At 47.3% G+C, this 25,198-nt stretch overlaps 1 long non-coding RNA gene across 1 annotated transcript in view; it reads right to left on the bottom strand.

Moving 5' to 3' along the window:
- Nucleotides 1-306: 306 nt before the first annotated feature.
- LOC136021584 (uncharacterized) overlaps nt 307-25,198 on the bottom strand; it is a 79,369-nt gene continuing 54,477 nt past the window's right edge. Inside the window, exon 3 of the long non-coding RNA XR_010615835.1 lies at nt 307-324. This is a non-coding gene — a long non-coding RNA (uncharacterized LOC136021584). The remainder of the gene's footprint in view (nt 325-25,198) is intronic.

Raw genomic sequence — 25,198 nt, 5'->3', positions numbered from 1 at the left:
ATCAGCAGAGCAGAGTGGAGTGAGGGATCCAGACCACTGCTCCCCAAAGTGATGGGACAATGACATTGGTTCCTGAAGGACAAGCAAATGGATCCAACTGCAGAGAGAGAGGTTCTACAGAGCACTTAAGCACACACTTGAGTTTCAACATGTCGGGAACTGTCCCCTTACCAGCAAAGCTCTTAGGCCTGGAAAGCAAAGGAGACTCTGGCAAGGGACTGGAAGTAAGCATGGCTTGGTGAACAGGGCCGTGATGGTGTCATTCCAGTAATTTTCATCTTCTTGGACTTCTGCTTTTAATGGCTCCTTTTTAATTAAAATGTCCTTCCAGAAAGAAAATAAATACTTGCTCAGCTTAATGTTCTGTTTCTAATCCTGGTCGATTAGAGAATAACTGAATAAAGCAAACACAACTGCACAGTAACAATCGCCTATAGCATCATCAGGTGATTCTGACAACATATTTCAAATGACTAACACTCATTGCAGCTCTATTCATCATCATCTTCAGTGTCAAGACACTTCAAGAGGCAAGTGAGCTTTTAATGAGCCCTCAGACCGAAACAGGAAAGGAAAAATACATCCAGTGCACACTACTTTAATGATCACCTAATTCATTTTATTGTATCTGCTGTTATGATTTATGAATTAGGTAGAAAGATCAGGGACATTAGAAAAACAATCATGTACACAATATCCAATATAAGACAAATGTGCATTTATATATTGAATATATATACCTGGATTTCATACATAACATTGCATCTTCACACGGGCGTTCGTTTCCCCTTATAAATCCATGATGTTCTCACTGCACCAGTCGCTATGTAATTATGGATTTGTCATATTGATTTAAGCTCCTACAGCCCTGGGGTCCGCCTGCTCGCCTTTGTGTTCCACCCCAACACAAAGGGAACAGCTCAGGAAGGTGGGTCCTTGGCCCCGAGGTACTAATGAGTTGTTCCTTTCCGTCTCTGCCTCCCTCCCTCGCTGACCCCACTCACACCCCTGAGCTGGAATGATTTCCATCTGTCAGCTGCACAGGGGACAAGAGGTGCTGGATGCCTCTCAAGTGCGAGTGACCCCTCTAACCCGCTCCGTGTAAGCACTTACAACTTGCTCTCACTCTATATCCACCCTGCAGTCATAACCCATGAGTAAAGGGGAACAATTTCCTTTCCATAGCAATGATACCTTTGCGAAGGTGCATATTCTCTGCCCATCGCAGGGTTTAAGAACTGACTGGTGATTTCCTTCTGGAGACCCTGGAGCTGCAGTGCTACACTGCATGAGGCTCCTTTGTACCACTTCAGCTCAGGAATCCATCACAAGGAATAAAACAAAGAGGCAAAGCCTTAGCTTGATGTGCATTTGAAGTAAAACCTTCCCTATTTATGGAAATGAAATAGGCAGAAGCTTCATGGAGATGCTGGAATACAGAGGATGGATGTGTTGTGCTATACCTTGTGGTTGCACTGGGCAGGAGTGGGATGGAAGGGCAAGGAGCAGCCCCTGCCCTGTGAGTAGGGGCACACCAGATGAAAAGACTTTCTCCCTTCCCACTAAGCACTATAATTTCCCCCAAATTCAGCCTAGCTCCTTCATAAATGCAATTCCGCTCTTCTTACAAGGAAGAACCTGCCCACCACTATGCTTAGGTGAATCTTCAGGCCTGAAAGTCCACTGCAAAGTGCTTTGTATGGGTCATTTTTACCTCTGTCCTGCTGGGGTACTTTGCAATGAGACAGATGGAGAGGTTTCCCACTGCTATCCACTACTTCTCTTTACGAGGTGCTTTTTCACAGCTCTCTTATTCCTTACTGCAAATATTCTCCTCCAGCTGAACGCAGTAAAAGATCAATAAACATCGGAACTTTGCTGAGGGTGCAGAAATCAAACACCACCTGAAACAGCCCTGAAATAATAGGTACAGCCAGCAGTACCGACCCAGATACATCAGCTGGATGGAGGAAACAGTGTGTGCCACTTGGAACATGAACCCCGGGCAAGCAGCAAGGCCAATCAGCAGAATTGTTCAAAGTTATCGGTGATCATGGTATTGCTCTCAGGTGAAAAAGGAAAGATAAACTGATGCGTGGAAACCAGCCAGTGCAAGGAAAGGAATCTGTTCAAGGGAAAGGGCACGTGAAGCATTGTAACTATCACAGCATCCCTCTGATGGTCAAGTGTGGCACGGTGTAATTCAACACACGTGAAGTAAATGATAGGAGCAGAACTAATGCCACCGTCAGCTGGTTCCTGAGATGGAAGAGGCGCCCATGAGGAAATTAAAAACATCCTTCATGCCACTGGAATGAAAAGTTTCAGATATTGACTGTGCATTTCATAGGCTGCTCAAAGCACCCAGCGCATCCCTCTCTGCCATCAGCTAAAGGAACTCAGTGCATGTCCCCAAATCGACTGTGATTTGCTTGCTGTAAACAGAACCCATCACCGTGAGCAGCGGCAATGAACAAGTGTTTCTGCACTGGGTAGAAGTGACACACACATCCTGCCACCAAGCCTCTGCAGCATGTACATCCAATTTATCCTACAACAACCCTGGCTAGAGTGGAAGGAGCTGGGAATTGCAGTGACAGACACCTATTAACCTACATCATACATGGCAATGACAGACATAGCTCATTGCTGCATCCCCCAGAAATAGAATCATAGAATAGAATCACAGAATAGTCAGGGTTGGAAAGGACCTTAAGATCATCCAGTTCCAACCCCCTGCCATGGGCAGGGACACCTCACGCTAGACCATGTCACCCAAGGCTCCGTCCAACCTGGCCTTGAACACTGCCAGGGATGGAGCACTTACAACCTCCCTGGGCAACCCATTCCAGTGCCTCACCACCCTCACAGTAAAGAACTTCCTCCTTAGATCCAATCTAAACTTCCCCTGTTTCAGTTTTAACCCGTTACCCCTTGTCCTGTCACTACCGTCCCTGATGAAGAGTCCCTCCTCAGCATCCCTATAGCTCCCCTTCACATACTGGAAGGCTAACCAGAGTTAGTGTCAGAATTGGTGAAAAAGAGTGTGCATGTGGATGCAAGCTGTCAGTATAATAAAGAAACCGATGACTCTGATTATATGGGACCACAAACACCAAAGAGGCAGTTCCCAAAAATCCCAGAGATCTCTAGGAATAGCTTCCTTGGCCATGGCCTCCCTGCTGGAAGAGTGGAAGAACAGTAGAGTCGCAAAATATTTAAGGGTTTGATGAAAAGCTTAATTTTTCCCAAAGCAATTTATGGATATGAATCATGGGGAAAGAATGCTGCTGACAGGGAGAAAAAAAACGAAGCCTCACTGATGTGGTACTGACATATCTTTCAGATTGAAAGGAAGACGAATGCTGATGCTAGAAATATTAGTGGAGAACAAGCAGACTCTGCTGTCAGAGATCGATAGATACAGACTTATGTACTTTGGTCACATCAGATGAAAGTAATTATGGAAGGGAAGGTGGAAGATCACTGTGGAAGGAAAGGAGCAGTGAGGAGATGGAGAGGGCAGCACTATGGGGTGGGCTGTGGACCACTTGGAGCTGGTGAGAGCTCACAGCGGCTGCTTCACACTAATGCCACGGGAAGAGGAAGGACTGACCAGGCCATGTAGGAAGCCCAAAAGAGAGTCATCAAGAGTCTTCACCCAGGGCACAAGCAGAGCAGCAACAACACCCCCAGTCATCCTCCAGCAGCTGAAGAGAAAACACTAGGCCAAGTCTTAATCTGAAACAGGACTGATAGAGGGAGCAAGTCTGATGTGCATGTATGTGTCTATATATATATGCTTGTATGTGCGTGCAGAACCACCTGAGATGCACGACCAGTTTGTGGGTAAGTGGGTGCCACACAGCACCCGAAGGTCTCAGTGCTGTGAACAAAAGCCACCTCCTTTCCTTCCCCATCCCTTCCCTGCAGGCTGGCCTCAGAGCACTGCCTACAGGCCTCTTCACCTTCATTTGAAACCATCCCTGCTTTCTTTCCTCCTCCAGCATCATCTGCGGCCATAGGGACACAACGGCCCCTGCCCCTGCACAGGGCTGCGCTGGGAAAGCTGCAGTGGGGCTATCACAAAACGATGCCTGCGTAAAAGGCAGCAGCTCCTCATAAATTGCCAGAGATGAAATCTCTGACACAAGCTCTTAAAACTGTGATTTAAAAGCATGGTCAAAAGCAGAAGTGGCAGAGATAGGAACCTAATTCATCTGAGCCAGCTGCCACTTCCAGGAGTTGCTGCTTGGAAAGGAAAAGGAGCCCATGAACCCAATCAGCATTCCCAGATCCCTGCCACTTCAAGACCCCTGCTAGGACCAGCATTCTGGGAATTGCCTAAAATCCACCCTCTTTGGCAGCTCCAAAGCACCAAAATTTGTTGACAAGAATCCAAATCCATTTCATGACAAAGGAAAATAAGAAGCAGTTTGACAGACTGAGAGTGTCTGGAAGAGGAACACGGCACAGACTCCTCAACCTGGTCCCAGAGCGGATGTATCTGAAGCAGAGGGTGACTTCTGGACCCCTTGTGATGTGCCCGTGGGAAGCTGAGGATAACTGGTAAGAGACTGTATCTGAAGCACATTTTTACACCAGACCAGACAAGTCTGAAGCAGCTGACCGTAAAACTCAGGCAGTTAAGGTCTATTTTGCTCTTTCCTAATACTCAGAATCAGCTCTGCAAGCACCAAGAATAGCTCTAACCACTGATGGTCTCTCAAAGGTACGCAGCTGAGCTTTCACATTCTTCTGCACCAAACCCAAACAGTACAGCCTCTGGGCTGCTGTTCTGCTCTGCAGCCTGCTGTGCCTCTGAAAAGCACCCTAAACCAATGCTCAAAATCTAATCAAACTGGACACAATGCCTCAGATTTCACTGGGATTCATTCTGACTTCCTCTGGCTCGAGTGTGTGCAAACAATACCAGTCCCTTAAGTGAAGGAAATCATTCAAGGTAGGACTGATTCCTCTCGCAAGCCAGCAGGTCAGGGAGAGGATGCCTCTTTCCTTTGGGCCTTTGATCTCTGCTGCTTGACCTTGCTTTTGGCAACCTTGGGAGGTCAAGGGGATTGTTTTGGGAGCCTTGCAGCCTACTGATTGCTTTACACAGGGAAGGACATGGGCATTGTCATGGTAATGACAGAGCCCAGAAGGCCTGTGAGGGGTCCCACCCCTCCAAGCCATGCACCATAGAGGGCATGGCTGGCTTCTTCAGAGGCCAGCAATCTGCCAATCAGTTCCACCCCATGGAAAGTAAGGTGAAGATGAGGAGACCTCAGCACCTGTATTGTAATCTGCAGCTGTATTGAAATGTTCCTGGCAGAGCTGAAATGGTGATGGTTAATTTACTTGAACTAATGTGTCACAAAACTCCCCATCTGCATTGAGCATCCTAATGAACCTGGGGATGGACGGAGGGACCTCCAGCGCTGTGATCCTGTTCCTTGCTGTATTTTAAAACAAGCAGTTCCTTAAAGAAGGTTAAGGAAGCAATAATAAAGAATTTTTAGTGTGTGTGTACATGATCATTCCATACTGATGCACTTCAGCTTTAATAATATTGTATTAAATTTTATTGTAACCTTGCTGACATTTACTGCGAGGGAAAGTGCGTGAGCTTAACAGCCTGATAAAATACAGCCCAGTAATGTACCTATAAAGCATAATATTTCTATACCAATGATGAGCTACTGCAATTGCATCCAATTTAGTGGCTTATTATTAATGAGCACAATCACCTTCCCAGTTGCAGGCTCCGAAATGCAGCACACTATATTGGTGCCATTTCACATTTTACAAGGCAGCTGTTCCACTTTTGCTCAGTGGTACAATGAACTGACAGTGGAAACTCTCCTCCCATCATGAATGAGCTGTAAAATGCAGCTGAGGATGAAGAGGTAAGTCCTTGTGCACATCCACGTGGCTTGAGTATGTGTAAAGGAGGGAAGTTACGTCTAAGAGCTGAGATCAGGCCCATCGAAGCTGACTTGCCTCCCTCAGCTCCTGAAGATAGCCTTTCCCTAAGAGATAGCACAGTTTTGATAGAAGAGGCAATTATTGGAGACCTTTTATGGCCTAAAATGGCCCCAAAAGGCCCCAAAAAATCGATTCTCCTTACAACCTGTGCAAGCATCCACAGGCTGCTCCAAAAGCCACCTTTGTAGCCCAGCTTTCCAAGAGGCTTTCAAGAATCCTACCCAGTACCCCAATTGCATCATTAGGCATCTAAATAGCTGGGTGAATCTGAGCTCAGTGGTGTGCTTGGCAAAAGCTCATGGGGTACCAAGCACTGGACTTCGGTGGCATTTAAGCACCTCCTTACACAAAAGCACATCTGAAAGTCCCTGCAGCCACAAGCACTTAGTCCTGGAAGCCCTTAAGTCCCTCCAGGGACCTCTCTGTGGCCTGTTTGTTTCCTAACAGAAGTTCTCTGACTTTCCCAGCCTATTCTGGTGAGCTGAAGACCTGCTGGGATCAAGAGACCTGGCAAAGAAGCAGCTAAACTGTCTGTATCATCCCAAAACAGGTCTCCTAAACTGCCCTCTGGATCATTCCTAAAGGCACCAAGGACAAGATTATGCTTGGAGTAAGAACAGCATCTCTCATTAAAGAAGGACAAGGCTACAAATACCAGCAACAGGCTCAGTTGCCAGCTCCAATAACCGTAACCTGTCTTTTCCCTCACCCTTCCTCAACACTGTCAAAGCTTAGCTCAGCACGATGCTTTCACTGTCACAGCTGCAGATTAGCATCATCCAAATACAAAACCCTGGTGTTTCTGGAAGGGCTTCTCTCAAACATGCAGAAGGGGAATGCATCCACACTTGAGAACACCTCCGAGCTTCGTGAGCATGGATTCCACACCTCCTTCAGCTGCACTGAGAGGAGGCACAACAAAAAGACAACAAGGCAAGACCCTACAAGATGTAAGGGGCATGAACCAGAGTTCAGGGTGTCTGAGGACCTCTACCCCATGACAGAAACCCAGCACAGTGAAGCCCTCAAGAGCAGATGGGGATTTTCGGAGCTGTCAAGGTGACACAGCCTCAAAGCGATGGGTGCTGTTCAGCAGGATGAGACAAACACAGCTGGTACCTGCAGGAGATTAATGCAAAGAGGCATCTTGGCTGCAAAACAGGGGAAGATTTGGAGACACTGTGTATGTGGGGTAAAGAAAATAAGTAGTTCATTTTCTTAGCGCATTAAGCTGTAATGGCTGTCAAGGGGGATTACTGACATTGTTATGCCAGTGTCAGCACATGTTGTACAACAGCTATATTTTGAATTTCCATACTTGCTTAATTTAATGTTCGGATAATCTGGCAAATGAAACAGGAGCCTCAAAGACTCTTTTCTTCCCCCCCACCCCTTCCCTTTAAAAAGAAATCATTCTATTAAGAATGTTAAATTCGTGGGAGCAAGCGCTGGCGTACATGGAGGGCACATACTAATCTCATTTATGCTGAGATTTGCTTTCTGTTAAGCAACAGAAAAACAGCTAATCAAGCATAATTCAATCATACATCATCTGCAGATGCAGGGAGTCAGAAGATCGGCATGAAGCTTTGCCTATTTACATGAACTGATGATCTAGGCCAGGTGCATTTAATTGCACACGGGGTGTGGGTGCACACCTAAGGAACTCCTCTGGTGGCTCCTCCCCAGCTTTGGGCTAACTGAGATCTGGGACAGCTTCCAGCACACAACTGAGCAGCCTCCATGCTCCTCTCCATTGTCTGTGGCAGGCAAGACAGCCACTTCCCTGGGTACAGAGCACTGGTCCAGCTGCCACCATCCCCACTGCCCAGCACTGCCAGAGGCACAGCCCATTGCTTAAGGATAAAGTTTAGATCACAGAATCCCAGACTGGTTTGTGTTGGAAGGGACCTTAAAGCTCCTCCAGTTCCAACCCCTGCCACAGGCAGGGACCCCTTCCACTGGAGCAGCTTGCTCCAAGCCCCTGTGTTCAACCTGGCCTTGAGCACTGCCAGGGATGGGGCAGCCACAGCTTCTCTGGGCGCCCTGTGCCAGCGCCTCAGCACCCTCACAGGGAAGAGCTTCTGCCTAAGAGCTCATCTCAATCTCCCCTCTGGCAGGTTAAAGTCTTTCCCCCCTGTGCTGTCAACTACATCAGCTGGTGACACTGCCATGCCCTCAGCATCACACCACAAAGCATTTCCAGACATCCTTAGAATAACCTCAGTGCTCCTCACAGAAAACCACTGATGGAAAATCACAGCCTGCTCAGACACTGCACTGCCGTGGCTGGATCACTGTGGTCTTCCCTGTTCCTACGCTCACAGCCACCACACGGCTGGAGACCAGGAGGAGAACTGATCCATTTATTCTTGACATGGGTCATGTCATAAGCTAAAAGGCTCCCTGTGTTAACAGCCCACACAGCAACCCTGCAAACAGAGCACCACATTTAGCTCCCACACGCCCGGTAGCTGCTATCTTAGACTCACAGAATCAATCAGGTTGGAAAAGACCTTTAAAATCATTAAATCCAACCATTACTCCAAGACTGCCAAGACCACCACTAAACCACAGCACTGAAGGCCTCATCTATTGACATGGTACCACGCAGACCAGTCCCAGCTCTGCTGCAGCTGATGGTGAAGATAGCATTTCACACTGGTGACAAGTCTTGCATTGCGTTACATTGTCAAAGGTGTCCGGAGGAGAACAGCTTCCTTTTGTGGAGGATTTCAATGCTCCTTTTCTTCGTTTCATTCAGATTCAGGCCAAAATTTAAGATGTTTGAAATTCCCCACGTCACAGAATAGAGCCATGGCCAAGGAAGAGCTGCTGGGGGCTGGAGCCATGGTCTCTATGGGCTCCTTATCAGAGACACCAAGCAAAGAACCAACAAAAAGGCTCCTCCAAACTCCTGAAATCAAACCTCCAAACTCCTGAAATCAAACCCACCCTTACTAAACAGACACTTTGCCAAATTCTATGCTCTAAATATTTTGCCAGTCTTATTGTGCAACTTCATTGATCACAATCATACAAGAGGGTAAAACCCTCACGTTTCAGACTAACTTAAAAGAACCCAGGTACCACCTCTTGCCAGTGCTTCCTCTGGCTAATATCTGATAAAAGAAAATAAGCCATTTGGGGAAGTTGGAGGATTTGAGGTGTAAAAGTTAGCACTAATAATAGACAGACTAGCAGAGAGATAGCACTATGCATGAAGATGCACAGACAGACACATAGATGCATGCACCAAGAAGCATATGAACAGGAGAGAGGCCAAGAGACATCTCTCTTTGTTCTCCATCCCCTGTTTTGTTGTTAAGGCTCTATGCTAATTTCCATGGAATTACTACGGCACATTTGTAACCACACATGAAATGCAGACAGCTCTCTCCAATCGCTGCTGTCTTGGGCTATTAAGTATAATACTTAGCTCAGCCAGATGCCGCCAGAAGTTTGCCAAGCCCATAAAACAAGCTCAATCACACAGTTTCGCATACGAGACTATGAAGAGTTTACATATCTGCTTGTGTATTTGTTTCCTTCCATCTGGCACATTCCCTCCCCAGACTGAGAGCTGAAGCCCAAGGGAGGAAGCTTTTGCATTCAGTCACCTCCCAGCAACACCCTCCTGAAGCAGGATTGCCATCAGTCTCCCTTAGCTGAAGCACATGCTGCTTCTAACAGCACTGAAGATGAGAGAAGATGCTGTTGCTCTTGACGGCACACAAGGGAAAACAGGACCCTTGCTGCCTGCAAACCTCAAGGATGGCTGGTTCCAGCACACTGTGGAAGCAGCTCTGCATGATTTCATAGTGCTAAACCCCAGCATCCAGCACATTTCAAGCTTTTCTCTCCCCTGAAGGCTGCTCTGCAGAGGAAGGATAACACCATGTGCTCCAGACCCACAGATACACATGCACTCACACAGCCTTCCAGACCTGAGCACCTCAGTAAGACGCCTTATGGGGTAGAGCCATCACACGTGCGGAGCTTGAGGCTGAGGATGTCAGAAAGGCATCACTGCATGTGCTCTTCTGTCTGCATTTGCTTTGAGGCCCAGGACATCTTCACTCTGTGCTGTTGCTTTTTACATTGAACTGAACCTGAGAGCTTGCATGGTCAGCTATCCCACATCAAAGCAGGGCAGAAACAGGAAGGCAAAGGACACCACATTACTAAAGTTCTTCAACTACAGCCCTAGAGTGTGTTTAATCACGTCTTAATGCAGAAGGTGTTGCAAAGATCAGAAGCCTGGAAAATCACAGGAGGCATGCAAGAACAGCTACACCAGCCAGAAGGGGTGATGACCAGGGCACGATCTAGCCCATGTACCAGCTCCAGTAACAGCCACCAGCAGCACAGAGAGTGAGAAACCCACAGGAGAGAGCTGTGAAATAATCATCCTCTCAAGGAAAAAGGTCCTTAGCACCCCAATGCCTTCACCTATCGCTTGTTCTGATGTTCACCACCCCCTAGCACCAAGCACAGCGATGCTTGTTACCTGCACAGCTCCAATCCAGATTGTGTTTTGTCTCACCCATAGGAAGTTTTAGCTGGTCCCACAAACATTTAATGAAAGCATTTTACAATTCAACCCCCTACAAGTGGTACCAGCCCCTGCTGCAGCCACACGTGCTTTAGCTTGGCACTTGGGGTGTGTGCACTGAAGTGCCCCTGCACCTCATGTCCTGTACAGGGTCCTGGGGGAGGATGTTGTCTATTCCCTGCACACTGGACCCTGCTTGGTAACCACAAAAGGCACCTCAGGTGATACCACAGTAGAAATAATAAAGACATCAGTCTAGCAACAGCAGATACAAACAACACAAACAGAGGTTTAAAGTTAATGCAGCCCTAAAGAAGACTATAACTTGGTCTCAGCCGGAGAGCTTCCCCTCCACTGCCCATGGCCATGCGGCCAAACCAGAAGAACAAACCTCTTGCACATGGGCAGCACACAGGTCACTCTCCACTGCTTTCCCTAACTCCAACCCAGTTGCTTCCCCTTGCTCCCATCCCATACAAGGGACAGAGTGGAGCACACAGTAGCACATCCCTTGCCGCAGCTGCGAGCAGTGGCTCCTCATCCCATTGTGCAGAGGAGCATCATGGATGGAGCTGGCTGGGACCCAGTGCACACGTGTTCCCCTTGAACTAAACAGAGATTTGGTTGCTAGGTCTCAAGTTTACCCACAAGGCTGTAAGTCAGAGATGCTTGGCCCTGCCCAGAACACATGTTTGTGGGATATACAAACTGCTTGAAATAGAGGCCACAGAGGACCCATTAGGAATTCAATATTAGCTTTGTAAAATTGCTAATAATTAGCTACAGCTCTTTTCTCCATCCCAGCAGCTGGTGACATGAAAGTGATTAAGTTTCTAATGAATAGATTAGGGTTACTGAATATATTAAATAACAAGGGGTTTAATCAACTGTTTATTGATTCCAGCAAGACAGTTCTGACAGCAAAAAAAACCACTGGGTAGCAGTGGAATTTATTTATAGGCCAGTGTTCTACATCTGAAATAATTAAAAATAGATTATTTTTCACCAAATCTAGACCTTTCTTCTTTTTGAGGCAGCTCAATATGGATTAAATTAACTGCAAATAATAAATTAAAGGAGAACTGAAAGCTAAATTCAGGGCGCAGAGGTGCTCGCAGCTTGGCAGTCAATCTCTGGTCTCAGTTTTGTTGCAAAAAATCTCCTGCTTAAGACAGGAGAGACAAAGGTTGGAAATCTTGGCCAAGAGGCTTCTGAGGCACCATCCCTGTTTTCCAGCCTCATGGGAAGGATCCATAAGGACCCCATCCCAAAATACATTTGGGGATGGATCGCCCCACAGCCATGAGGGAGAGCTCCACCATTCCCTGCTCCAGAAGTATCTCCCCATCACTCCACCCATTAACTAGCGTCTAGACGCATTTTCTCCCCTGCTATCCCTCTCCTTTCTCAGGTCACTGAGTGCCACCAGGCAAGTGATCTTACAGAGAATCCTTCATCCCCTAAGGAATTCCTATGGAGACCAGCAACAGCCTGGCGCACTGAGCCCCCTTTCTGGATTAAGACAACAGTCAGGTTATAACCAACAGACCCATGGAAACAATATAACCCATGGAAAACCAGAGCTTTTCCGCTTGGCTGCATCCCTCACCCTCACTAAGTGTCAGGGGTTATGTGCAAAGCAAAGGACCAGCCAAGGAGCTATTGTCACAGCTGGGAAGACCTCTCCAACCAGCAACAGCTTCACCCTAAGAAGCTGCGAACCTGCCTGTGACATCTCCTAGCCCAGCCCTTGTAAACAAGGCTAGCAAGCAACTTCTCTCTGCTCACCCATCTCTGAGGCTGGCCAGGAGACAAGCAGCACATTTCACATTCTATTTAAGCAGTTTCCATTCCTGCCAGGTTCGAAGAACCCTGACTGCATCCCTCTATGCAACAGGATCCAGGATGTTCTGCGGTTTTAATTATCCACAGTGGAAACCAGCCGGAGGAAAAAGAAGCAATGTTTAGGAGCACTAACTTTTTCCATGGCTCCAAAGGGCTGAACAACTTTCTGCAGTATATATAGCTACCTGGGGGTCTATTATTTTATTAAGGGATATTTGAAGTGCTCCATGACATAAGCAGATCCATAACATATATATATATACATATACAGTGCATATGCATACGGAGCCATTTATAGAGCAAATCTTTCTAGCCCTGATAGTTTATAATGTAGAGGACCTTTAGTCTGGCACTGAACCAAAGCCAAAAGCTGCATGTGCTCTTTAAATCACTGTAATGCAGAGAAGACATTTTTCCTTAGAGCCCCAGCAGAAGCAGGGTTCCATGGAAGGTTATGCTCTCAAAATGGCACTGGTTTGAAGCTGCTGCATGGGTTTGGAGCAGGAGAAGCGGTGGCCTTAAGAAAGGTCTTGGTGTGCAAAGAGCTCAAAAAAAGGCCATGATAAACCCGATTATTGTGTTTGTCCATGGTGGGCTATAGGGTTTCCACTGCTGTGCACATGATGTGGGTTGGCATACAGGGACAGAGCATGCGGAAAGGAGTTGGATCCGTGTGACTTTCGCAACCAACACAACCATGCCATGTGGATGCTGCAATGCCCTCCTGCCTGTTGTGCGCATGTCCAGTGCACAATTACCTACTAGACTTTCCCTGCACTAACAGCACAGCTTTAAGGTTAGACACCAAGGCATGATCTGTAATATTAGTATTTATATGATATCAACACTGCAATGACATATTTATACTCTGTAGCATGACAAGTAACCATGTATTTAGCCCTAGACAGTTAGGTGCAAAGATCATCTGCATTCCAAAGCCCAAACACAACTGGATTGGTGTTCTCCTCTTTTTCATCCTGCTGTGCCTCCGTATCTTCTCTCTTAAACACAGGAAGGGTGATACAAGCAAACATGAGCCATGCCCCAGTTCATGTCTTTGCTCACTTCAGTCTGTATTCACCTCTTAAAGACACCTCTCTTACTGTGGTTGAATTCAAGGCAAAGTCCCTCTGCAGGAAAGCTCAACAGCAGCAAGAGCTTTCTGCCTCTATGCATGCAAGACTTTAACGCAGTTTGAACCATGCCCTTCAGACCAGGAGACCTGGGGATGAAACAGCTCACTCTTTTGCCCCAGCCCCAGCCAGCTGCCACTCAAACACTCGCACCTTGTAAGCATCAAAGGCAGCTTTTAGTTTGATTTTCCAGACAATTAACACTGACCCCGGGATGATGGAGATACCCCATGGAGACATGATGGGGTCTGACATACAGGAGTTCACAGCCACACAACCAACTGGAATCAGATCTTTAAAGCTGTTTGCCTTTTCCACCATCCAAGCAGGAAGGTGACTCAGCTCCATGTTTACATGTTTTCCCTGACTTACTTTATACAACTTCCACGTTAACTGCAGTTCACTGTGTGTGTTGGGGATTTTCCCTAGCATCCAGGCACAAAACCAGCACTTTCTGTCCACTGGGACAGAGGTACATTCTAATTGACTAATTCAGCAAAGCCTTTGGGCTTTTATGGCACTAAAAGGTGCAGGGGACTACCCCTTCCTGGCTTGGATGCTTTGGGGGGAAGGAGGTAAATCTCAGTCCTGCCAACAGGGACTTCTGGGGGGCTCCAGGGACATCTCTGGCCTGTATTTGGACCTCAGATACACCCAGGACAGGGAAAGCTGAAGAGGAGATTTAGAGCATGCTTTCCACAGCACAACCAGAGCACCCAAACTGAACTACAGTTATCATTTCAGTGTGGAGAGCAGGAAAACTTCAACAGAAAGTAGGACAAAGCCCAGAGGGGGGACAGCATTTCCCCATGTACCAGGACTGCTGCGGGAAACAAGTCCCAGCTGGCATCAGCAGCCTGGTGAAATTAACGAAGGTGCCTTCAAGACATCCTCTTCTATCACAGAATCAGCCTTTTTTCCCCTCTCTCTCAATCCCAGAGGCAAACCAGCTGAAAGGCACCACAGCGAAAGCACTAACAGCAGCAGTATTTCTCTCGAGCTCCCCTCCCAAGCCCTGAAAGTGGGTCTTTTCTATGACAAAATTAAGAATGCTTCCTTACAGTCACTATCCCTATTGCTTGCACTTCCCACGGTGTGTAGAAAGTGTCACGGATAAAGAAACACGCATCTTCCTAGTCTTTAAATACATTTTTAACTTGTTCCTAACTGAACTGGCCAGAGGAAAGCCAGGCTTGCAGGCATAATTCAACACGTGAGGTAAGTTAGAATCATAGAATGGCTTGGGTTGGAAAGGACCTTAAGATCATCCAGTTCCAAACCCCTGCCATGGGCAGGGACACCTCACACTAGACCGTGTCGCCCAAGGCTCTGTCCAACCTGGCCTTCAATTGTCTAAGCACAGGAACAGAGGCAGAACATCTAACGGGGAAGGGGAATGTGGTCAAACACAGTGAAAAGGGAGCCTGGGCTCTCACAGAATCATTACAGAATCACAGAACCATCTGGGTTGGGAGGGACCTTGTAGATATCACCCAGTCCAACCCCCTCTCCTGTGCTTGCATCCCAAAGTCAGCAGTCCCGTCTCCTCCAAGCCTCACAAGACCAGATAACAAGACCCATGATATTATCAAGAGGCACGTGTCAACCCAAAGTGTGCCAGTCACCTCCTGCCTTTGCACGATGCGTGGGGTGAGTCTTTGCCCTTGAGTCATGCTCATCACCCTAAAGCACCCCGCACGCACCCTGCTCGCTCAGCACTGGTTTGACAGCAGCATGGGGCGATGAGGAAAGCCACATGGCCCTAGGCACTCCGCTTACCAGCTCCTGCAGAAACCCCCTCTGCCCCTTATTACCATCTGCAAACACACACTCTGAGCTTAGTTCACCTTACGCTAGAGGGGCTGGTATCCAGAATGTGCTGGCAGAAGCAGGCAGCTTCTTGAGCTCAGCAGCCACCTGCAAGAGCCTTGTTTCCAAGAGGTGGCTGGAAAACCAGCAGCGTGGAGCACCAGGGGTGCTTTGTGGAGACCACACACCCGAGTCTGGAAAGAATCCCCAGCGTGTTCCAGCAAGACCCAGCCATGCTGGCAGCTGACTGCACCTTCCTGTTAAGCCTCTTAACTGTTAGGTATATGGGGACTGTATCATGGTGTGGGTCCTGACATGAGGGCACATGAGCTATGGATTCAGTCTCTGAGGTTGCAGGGTCACTCCTAGAATGCACTGAGCATCCAGTCGAGCTCAGCAGGACTAGGTTAGATGTCATAGGTGCACCACAGGAATCATCATGAAAACCCTCTCCAAGTCATTAGCCCCTCTTCCTTTCCTTCACCACTCCCATTTGATGAGTCCCTGGAAAGAGCAAGGTCAAAGATGAAGAAAGCAGTAAATACTTCCAAGGAGACACTGCAGAGAGGTTGCATGGCAGAAAGACCACTAAGACCAAATCCATCCCGGGCGTTTTCACCATCTGGAGCAGAACTCACTCCAATATGCTCCTTGGGGGGATTACCCCATCACCTCCAAGCTCCATTTACAATTTATAATGCTGAAACTATGGGAAAATATAGTGCCAAAGCTCCTCAGAGAAGGCAAACATCACTGGGCTGCCCTAGGATAACCTCCCACTTGGCTTCTTCCTCCCTCCTGTGCAGCAACTGCAAGGTACCAGACATGCATCCACAGGCACATCCCACCATGGATCCAGCCGGGTGCCCCTCCTTGCTCCAAGAAGATGCAATTGCACAGAGCCAAGGACGGGCGCTCGAGGCTGCCCTTATCACACTTCATCTGCACGAATTCCAGAGAGCCTCTGGGAACTGGAGATTTGCCGGCATTTCCCAGCTCACATTTCCTACTGGAAATCCCTCCAGCTGGGGAGATGCTGTAATAGGTACCATTTAACCAGCTAATGAAATCCATATGTAATTGTCAGAAAGATAATTGACACATTAGGACCCAGAGATTTGCATTTGGCCTTTTGCAGTTGACATCTCATGGCATGGCAGCAGCAGGGATGGCAAACGGGTAGAACTGAGCAGCGGTGCAGCAGCGGCATCTTTTCCCCCCAGATTAAAAAGGCTACCTGCCCAAAAGGCTGGTTTAAGGTGGTACCAAGGAGGCCACTCATTTCTTGCCCCCTAATGATATTACACTGGTTTGTGCCTTCATTTCTGGAAGATTTCCACTAGGAAAAGGCTTGCAAGGAGCACTCTACCAACACACCGTACTCCAGTAGCAACCTTTTCCCATCAACCATTTCTTTGTATCCTTTAGCCAGATAATAGCCCACGGAAGGACATGCCTTCAGCTCCTACCATAACTTAGTGCAAGAGCCTTTGATGAGAGAACTTGACAAAAGCTTTTTGGAAGCCCAAGTACACTCTGCAGCTCACGGTGGAAAATGGCCAAAAATGTAAATTCTGTGCAATCATTGAAGTATATTTTCCACAGGTTGAACACGAATGTCCCTTGGTAAAGGGGAAGCCAAACCTACCACATGGATCTTTACATCCAAAGCTCCTGGTTCAGGCCAAGGTATGACTTTAAAGGAGATCCTTTGATTTTCTGTAGCAGCTTCACAATGTGTGAATGTGAATCCAGACAACCACAGCACTTTTGGGCTCAGATGCCATCTGGAAATCATTACAAAGCACAGACTCGCTCATGGGATTTCATGCACTTCCCGCCCGACATCAGAACAGCCTGTTCTTCATTGTTCAGCTGCTTCTGTTCCTTGACATATCAACTATAGACAGGAGAGACAGAGCAAGTGTCTCCATGCTGTGAGCTGCCTTTTTCTTCCTGCCCTTTTAAATCACTCCTTTGTCCTCAGTTTCCAGTACAGTCATTCTCCCCATTGGCATCTCACAAGGACCATTCCTCCTGCTGGCACAGGACGATGCTCCACACCGGAGCATGCACAGGGACAGTTTGCAAAGCTCTTGGCTGAAGCCTGAAACCAGCTATGCTCTTTTAAACATATTTTGCTAAGCACAGAACAACATGGGAATAGCAGAGAATATGAACTTCTTTCCTTTTCTCACTAATTTCACAAGCTAAACAGGATCCATAGCTTTCCTGAGCTACCTCAGGGACCTCTGCAGTGTCTCATATGTTCATTTTTCACCTCCTTTCTGTCTGCATTTTATGCATTCTTCCTCCAAAATTTGGAGCTCACTCTTCCCTCTCTTCCCTGCCTTGAGGGAGATTTTTACAGGCATTGAGAGGCTACAAATAAAACACAAAGAGCCCAGTTCTTCATCGCTACATAGTTTTCGCAGGTACTTCCACTGCTGAAAAGCAAAATAAAACGTCACTAAGAACCTTTCTGATTTATATTCACTCTCTGCTAACTAAAGGACATTGAAAAAATGCTACTCTGCTGCATATTCTGCCTGCTTCTCCTGATTTGATCATACATCTGGAAGGTGGAGAACAAACAGGTAATACATGTTCAAACAGCTTTGATAACTATCAGGAGACCTCCCAGTCCTGCACTGAAGAAGGAAAGTCTGACAAAGCAGGAACATCTGGATATAGCCTGAGCAGTTTGGGCATATTTACTGAACAAGCTTATTTACCATCTAATAGTTTCCAAGCAGTTTCACATCCTTAATGTGTCAAGAGCAAAGGCAGAGCACTCAATGTGTTTAATGACGGACTTAAAGCCCCACTATGCGGAGTCACGCAACAGTATGAGAAATAGCACTGCTGCTCTCAAACAATACCCCCAAAGAACCTTCTGCATAGGGATGGATGGGCAAGAAGCTTCAAAAGGGAAACAGCAAATGCCCAGAAAGCTGAGGGCCAATGAAGGGAAGCCAAATTATGGTTTGAAGAACTCAGCATTATTCAATTAAACTCAGGATGATGTTTTCATGATGGAGAGTCTGACGTCGTAGACAATAGTGTAAGCAACTGCTTAGCCCCATACGCCATGTCGCTGGCACCTAACTTGAGGCCAAGATGGGCTGATGAAGTGAGTGAATATAGAACCATAGAATAGTTTGGGTTGGAAAGGACTTTAAGATCATCCAGTTCCAACCCCCTGCCATGGGCAGGGAGGCCTCACACTATGCCATGTCACCCAAGGCTCTGTCCAACCTGGCCTTGAACACTGCCAGGGATGAAGCATTCATCACCTCTCTGGGCACCCTGTGCCAGTGCCTCACCACCCTCACAGTAAGGAACTTCTTCCTTGTATCTAACCTGAACTTCCCCTGTTTCAGAGGGATAGAGGGATGGATGGATGGATGGATGGATGGATGGATGGATGGATGGATGGATGGAGCTGCTGCTCCCAAAGCAAATGCCAAAAACTTGTAAAATCAGCAACACTTGAACATTATTTCATTGACAACAAATGCGTCGCAAAGGAAGGAGACAAAAAAAACCTCCAAAGCATTGTTTTTACTGCCTCCTGAACGTCGGCTGGCATACTCTGCCTTGGGATAATGTACCCTAATTATACACCCAGCGCTCCAAACACACTCCTCAAGTCTGCCACATGTGGCATTTCCAGTTGCTGTAATAACAACAGCCAGGCAAGAAGCACAGCACAAGCACACCTCTGACCTGCAAGTGACCCTCTGATTAGTGGATGCACCAGGTTAACGCATGGAGCGCTTCACACAGGGAAGTGTGTTAGCAGCATGAACTCCAACCCCAGTAAACTGGGAAATCTATGCCAGGAGGTGTTTACACATTCATTAGAGGCGTTGGCAAAACAAAATACAACAGAAAAGCCTTTTCCCATTAATCTTATGCTCAGAATGAGAGGTCTCTGTTTCCTGCACGCAACAATTATTGCAGAGGTTGAATCGTAACTACAGAATTAGGGGCTGTATTTGGAAACTGCAGGCAATTAGCCCCTGGTTGGCTCTAGATGCTTTGCCAGGGCTTGTCTACCATCACTACAGAGTCACAAATCCCTTGTTTTACCCTTTGCATGGTAGTCAAATGGTTCTGGATGCTGGAAGCATTTGGACGTGGGTTCAGAGGGCACAAGGATGCCACACTTCGGCAGCGCTATGCTCTCCATGGGAGCAAGCAGAGCTGTGCTGCTTGCCACAGGGCTGGCTGGAGCATCCCCTGGATCCAGGAGGCTGTTTCCACCCTCTCCCCTCCTCTCCTCCCAGAGATAAAGATATATATCCAGAGATAATAATATATACCATTATACCAGAAAAGGAGTGCATCCAACTTCTCCCCAGTGCTGATGGGTGCAACTAGGACATAGGGTCAACCCCAGTCAAACATCTATATCCCAAGCCACCAAACCAGCAGCTTCAATGTAAACAGGGTCAGATTTCCCTGTTTGCCTGTTGGGTGTTCATATCAGCACAGAAGGGCGAGGTTGTTGCTGTCTCCAGTTAGATATATGAAAGCAGCTCCCAGCTCTATAGTTGTAGTGGCAAATCAATAGTAGGGTTATTACTACAAACTGCTGATCCCAGTCTCCATCACACAATGACACCGGCATGTCCCAAAATGTGCTCAATCCTCAGTTAAACCTCCCGAGGCACGATCTAGACATGACAAGAAATATAACAGGTGAAAATTGCAGGGAAACTGATGGGAGCACAGGAATCACAAGGCAGGACCCAGGGCTGTGCAATCACAGCAGTGCACACGGGTGATGGATGGAGCACGAGTAGTTGGTTATTAAAAAAATGGAAGCAGCTATTTTTGTCAAAAGAGTAATTTTGGTGGGAAAGCCCCCTTTTTTTTTTTTTTTTTTTGACAGAACACCAAAAATCTGGAAGCTATTTTTATGTTTTCTTTTTAAAGAAGAATAATCTAAACACTTCCAGCTCAATCTGAACAACCCCAGCAGGTTCTAATGATCTCCCATTTGGGAAAAGGAGTGTCAGCTCTGTTGACAAAACTGGTCATATTTAAGTTCTGCTAATATTTTTACCATTAAAATGGGACGTTTCTTGGGCAGCCCATCCTACCAGAGCCACCTCAGTGCTGCTGGAGTGGCACAGCCCAGCTGGGACTAGTGCCACATGTCCCCTTCTGGAGGTACCAGCTAAAACCTGCACTCTCCAACACTCCTGCAGCAATGATGCAGAGAACCAGAGAGGAGGGTTTCACATCCCATCTCACTCAGGAATTCTCTCTTCTCTGGACAACACCAACTTCTAAGGGCAGAGACAAAAACGAGTCTGATTTTCCTGGCAAACTGATGGGCTCTATCCAATAAGCTGATCTCTGTTGCTGCCCAAAGTAAGGAAAGACTTCCCATATTCACCTTGTGCTTTAAGGGAGGTGAAGAACAAGTGGAGCACAGCAGGTGCTTTTCAGCTACGTTTGGGAGCACAGATTTCCTTTGATCCTTCGTCCAAGCTGGGATTTTCAGCAGAGCTGCTCCAAGTTATTTGTGGTGAATACAATTCCCCTCCAGCTAACGCCTGTATGGGAAGCAGCCCCCCACACAGGCCCACTCCTGGAGGGAACGGTCCATGAGGGAGTTTCCACATCATCCCCAGCCCAGCTAAGCAATGTGAAAAGCCAAAATACAAGCAATGGTGAGGATTTGTTTAGCAGCAAGGAAAGCAACGAGTAGCCAGAGACTGAGAAAAGAGAAATCAGAGCAGGGCAGAAGGAGGGGGGACTGCCAGCACAGGGGGGATGGAGATGCTCCACTGCAGTTTGCTGCACTCATAGTGTTATCATAAAATGGTCTGGGTTGGAAAGGACCTTAGGATCATCCAGTTCCAGCCCCCTGCCGTGGGCAGGGATGCCTCACACCAGACCATGTCACCCAAGGCTCTGTCCAACCTGGCCTTGAACTCTCCCAGGGATGGAAGCTGCTCTGAGGTCTCCACTCAGCCTTCTCTTCTCCAGGCTGAACAGCCCCAGCGTTCTCAGCCTGCCTCCATTCAGGCGGTGCTCCAGCCCCTGAGCATCCTCATGGCCTCCTCTGGACTTGCTCCAGCAGCTCCATGTCCTAATGTTGAGGACACCAGAACTGCACACAGTGCTGCAAGTGGGGTCTCACCAGAGCAATGTTGAACAAGCATAAGGCAGAAGGACGAGTTTCCCTGCAGAGGCTGGAGTTCAGCTGCCAATAACTGTGGCTTTTGCACTCCACTCCAGCCTGGCAGGCACAAAGCAGCCTCTAAAGCAACAACAACAAAAGAAACAGAGCTTTCCCCCCCTCTATTGGAAGATGAGGGGATTTCTGCTCTAATCCCTAAACAAACACCTTTAATGCCATTAAAGACTCGCTGGCATTACTGAAACATGTCATTCTCATGCTGCTGCATGCAGGGCACAGGCTGCATTTCAGAGAGCTGAGCTCCTGTGATTGTGCTGCACTCCCAACCTGCCTGCGTGGAAAACACAACTCCTTGGTCACCATTCACTAGGAACAGGAGGAAAGCGATCACTTGACTTCAGGGAAATGGATTGTTGGGAAGATTTTATTGGCTCAATATCTAGAATTACTTTCAAAGAACCAATGCAAATCTCAAACCAAACCAGTTCTCTCTCCTTCCTCTTCTTGCTCTACAGTCTTTGTGTCCTTTAGCCTAATTTGCCTCTACACTTTTTACCTACACTTAGAAGAGCTCAAAGCACCATCTCTTCCCTTGCAGAGCCATGGGGTAATGGAATCAAAGGGAAAAGCAGGATGCTCTTCACCTCTAATACAGAATACTTTCTCTCATCTTAACACTGAAGAAGAACCCCCAAAAGAGCCCCAATCCATCTACGAAGTTTCATGAACCAACGGAAACTCAATTGAGCAGATGTCAGTATTTTCTGTCAACCTAAACCAGTTTGTTCCTTCTCTTTCCTCTTTTTTTTTTTCCCCATAAGCAGGCAGATTAACCCAGGGTTTTACTGCAGATTACTGATAATTCCAAAACAACACAGGATTTGTATGGAAAAAGTCATTGCAAAAGCTGCCAGCATTTAATTCTGTAACACTATAGAAGTCAAATTATCCCTTAGAATGATCCCTTTCTCATTAAGGGCTATTTGGAAACTGGATTTCTCAAGACTTCCATTTCCCAGACATTCCTGACCAGCTCTTTTCTGGGTTACGTGGACAGGGATGATTCTGTGGTGAGGAACTCACATCACCGCTGTGATGAGTTAGACAGGGCTGATGGCCCAGCTCCAGCCTGTTCTCAAGAGCCTGCTACCACCTGACTGCTGCTCTGTGGCCTTAGGGCAAGATGAGTGCTGCAGATGCTCATCCTTTGCCCATCACTGTGGTAGGTCTTTTGCAGGCTCCAGGTGAACCAGATAATATTTACAGTGATAAATACGTGCAAAATAAAACCCAGCCCAGTTTTAGAAAGGATCTGAAATCACATTTTCCTAGGCTTAATGCAATGCTTCTGCACAAAGGGCATCTCCCACCCCAACTCTCCCCTTTACACCTTTCTCTGAAGCACAGGGAAGCACTAAGACATGGGTATAGATCCTCTTGGACAATTCCTGTCTTCCCACAAAGCCTTAAGGAGAAAGAGCACAGTGCAACCAGCCCTCCATGAAGACTCATCTCATACCCTCCTGCTGCTACAGTCCCTCTTCCACACAGGATACCACCTCTGGCTGCTCAGCAGCCACTCTCCCCTCCCAGATTTCCGCAGTATAAACAGCACATCCTTCCTGGTCAGACTTGCTTCAACTGGGACCTGTTATGGAGCAGTTAATTCCCAAAGCAGCTTTGCTGGTGGACTTAGGGGAGAGGGTGGACAAACAGCTGGAAAAAGAACCACTGCAGCAAGCACAGCTTCAGCATGAGGACAAGTCCCCAGTCTTACAAACACCCCTGGTTTAGGGCATAGACACTTTCTTAAGGAAATCAGGCAGATTCTGACTCCATCTTCTCACCCAGCAGCTGTTTTCTGCCCTGCCTCAGGCTCCCAGTGATGAAGACACCATCACCTTGCTGTCCTCAGCTCCTCCAACCGCAGCAGCTTCAAGCACACAGCAAAACAATACACCCAACTCCAACACCGAGCCTACAGCATCGTTGCAGCGTTCCTGCCATTGACTTGAGCAAACTAAAGCTGCAACCAAGCCTTTAAAAGAGAAAGGAATTGGCTTTGTAGGACTATAATGATGATGAGGAGTTTAAATGTAACCACAAATATAAAACTTTAAAACTCTCATAAACAGATTTGAAAGGGAGCCAGAGGAACTGGTGCAAATGTGAGCTACTCCAGTACAAAGCAATAACAAAGACTCGAGTAGAAACCTGGGCAAGAAAGAGAATCAGCAAAGAGTTTTCCTCTTGTGCGTGTGCAGGAATTAGCTTGAAAATAGGATATTTTATAAGCAGGGAAAGATTGGGGTTGGGGGGGGTTATGCTACTTCATTTTCTGCACTCCTGGTTAATTGGGGAGCACAGCCAGAACCCAAGCACATGCGAAATGCAGATGTGTCAACCCAAAGAGGTTCTTCAGATGGCCCCGAGCCCGGTAAACATTTAACCAAAAAAGCCCACCTAATTTTAACAGGCTAAAGTCTGGAGAAGTGATTAACTACAGAAAGGGCAGTGTATTGCTTTGTACCTGGGGAATGCTGGAGCAAAGCAAAAGGCTCTCAGGCCCTAATTAAGAACCTGCCTTTTCACTCGACGGAAAGCCGGAGCACCGTGAACCGGAGGAAGCTGGTGCTGTTCCAACAGCGCTCATAAAGCTGTCAATAAGTTGAGAAAGTGGCCTTGACGGTGTGAAAAGCCATCTCCAAGAGAAAAGAAAAGAATGCTTTGCTGTTCAAGAAGGCCTAGCAAATCATCCAGGATCGTATAAATGGCAAATTTAACAGCAAATTAGTGGTATTTATGAAATCTAGACAGCCAGCTAGGGAAGACAAGAGTAGGTAATGATGAAGTTGGATTCAGAAGATTTTAGGCGGTTTGGTTTGGTGTTTTTTTTCACCCTGGGCCTTTCTATTGTTGCTCATGACAACAGGGGATTGGGCAGCATGATGTTCATTTGGAGACCTCACAGCAGTCTTCCAGTATCTGAAGGGGGCCTACGGGGATGCTGGAGGGGGACTCTTTATCAGGGGCTGCAGTGATAGGACAAGGGGTGATGAGTTCCAACTGAAACAGGGGAAGTTCAGGTTAGAGATAAGGCATAAGTTCTTTACTCTGAGGGTGCTGAGGCGCTAGCACAGGGTGCCCAGAGAAGCTGTGGCTGCCCCATCGCTGGCAGTGCTCAAGGCCAGCTTGGATGAGGCTTGGAGCAACCTGCTCCAGTGGAAGGTGTCTCTGCCCTTGGCAGGGGGTTGGAACTGGATGAGCTTTAAGGTCCCTTCCAAAACAAACTATTCTATGATTCTATGAACACGATGCCAACAGCAAACACACCAGGCATGGCACAGTGCAAGCGAACATGGAGACATTACTGTCCAAGGGATCCCACCACAGTGACCATCAGGATATGGTTTTGCTGGGGTTTCTTCAGCTCCACAGTGCAGTACAGACCTGGTTTCCAGATGTAGCTCCTGCAGCTGTGAGAAAAGTCCATCACCTTATCTTTACAGACTCCAGAGCTTCCAGAGGACTGAAATGGCTACTTCTCTTCATAAAATTAATGGCGTGCTTTTTACAGGCTCCAGCTACAGCTGGGAGCCTGATTCGGCTTAGAAGGGACTGTTAATACAATTACCAGGCTGGTTTTACACTGTAAATTCTCACTTGTTTTCTTTGCACTGTTTAGGAGTTTCTCGTTTAGCCATGCCCTGG

The sequence above is a fragment of the Lathamus discolor genome, chromosome 13 (assembly GCF_037157495.1).
Source record: "Lathamus discolor isolate bLatDis1 chromosome 13, bLatDis1.hap1, whole genome shotgun sequence".
NCBI classification, from domain to species: domain Eukaryota; kingdom Metazoa; phylum Chordata; class Aves; order Psittaciformes; family Psittacidae; genus Lathamus; species Lathamus discolor.
Note: the sequence above shows the minus strand (reverse complement) of the source record. Positions and strands in the feature narration are given on the sequence as shown.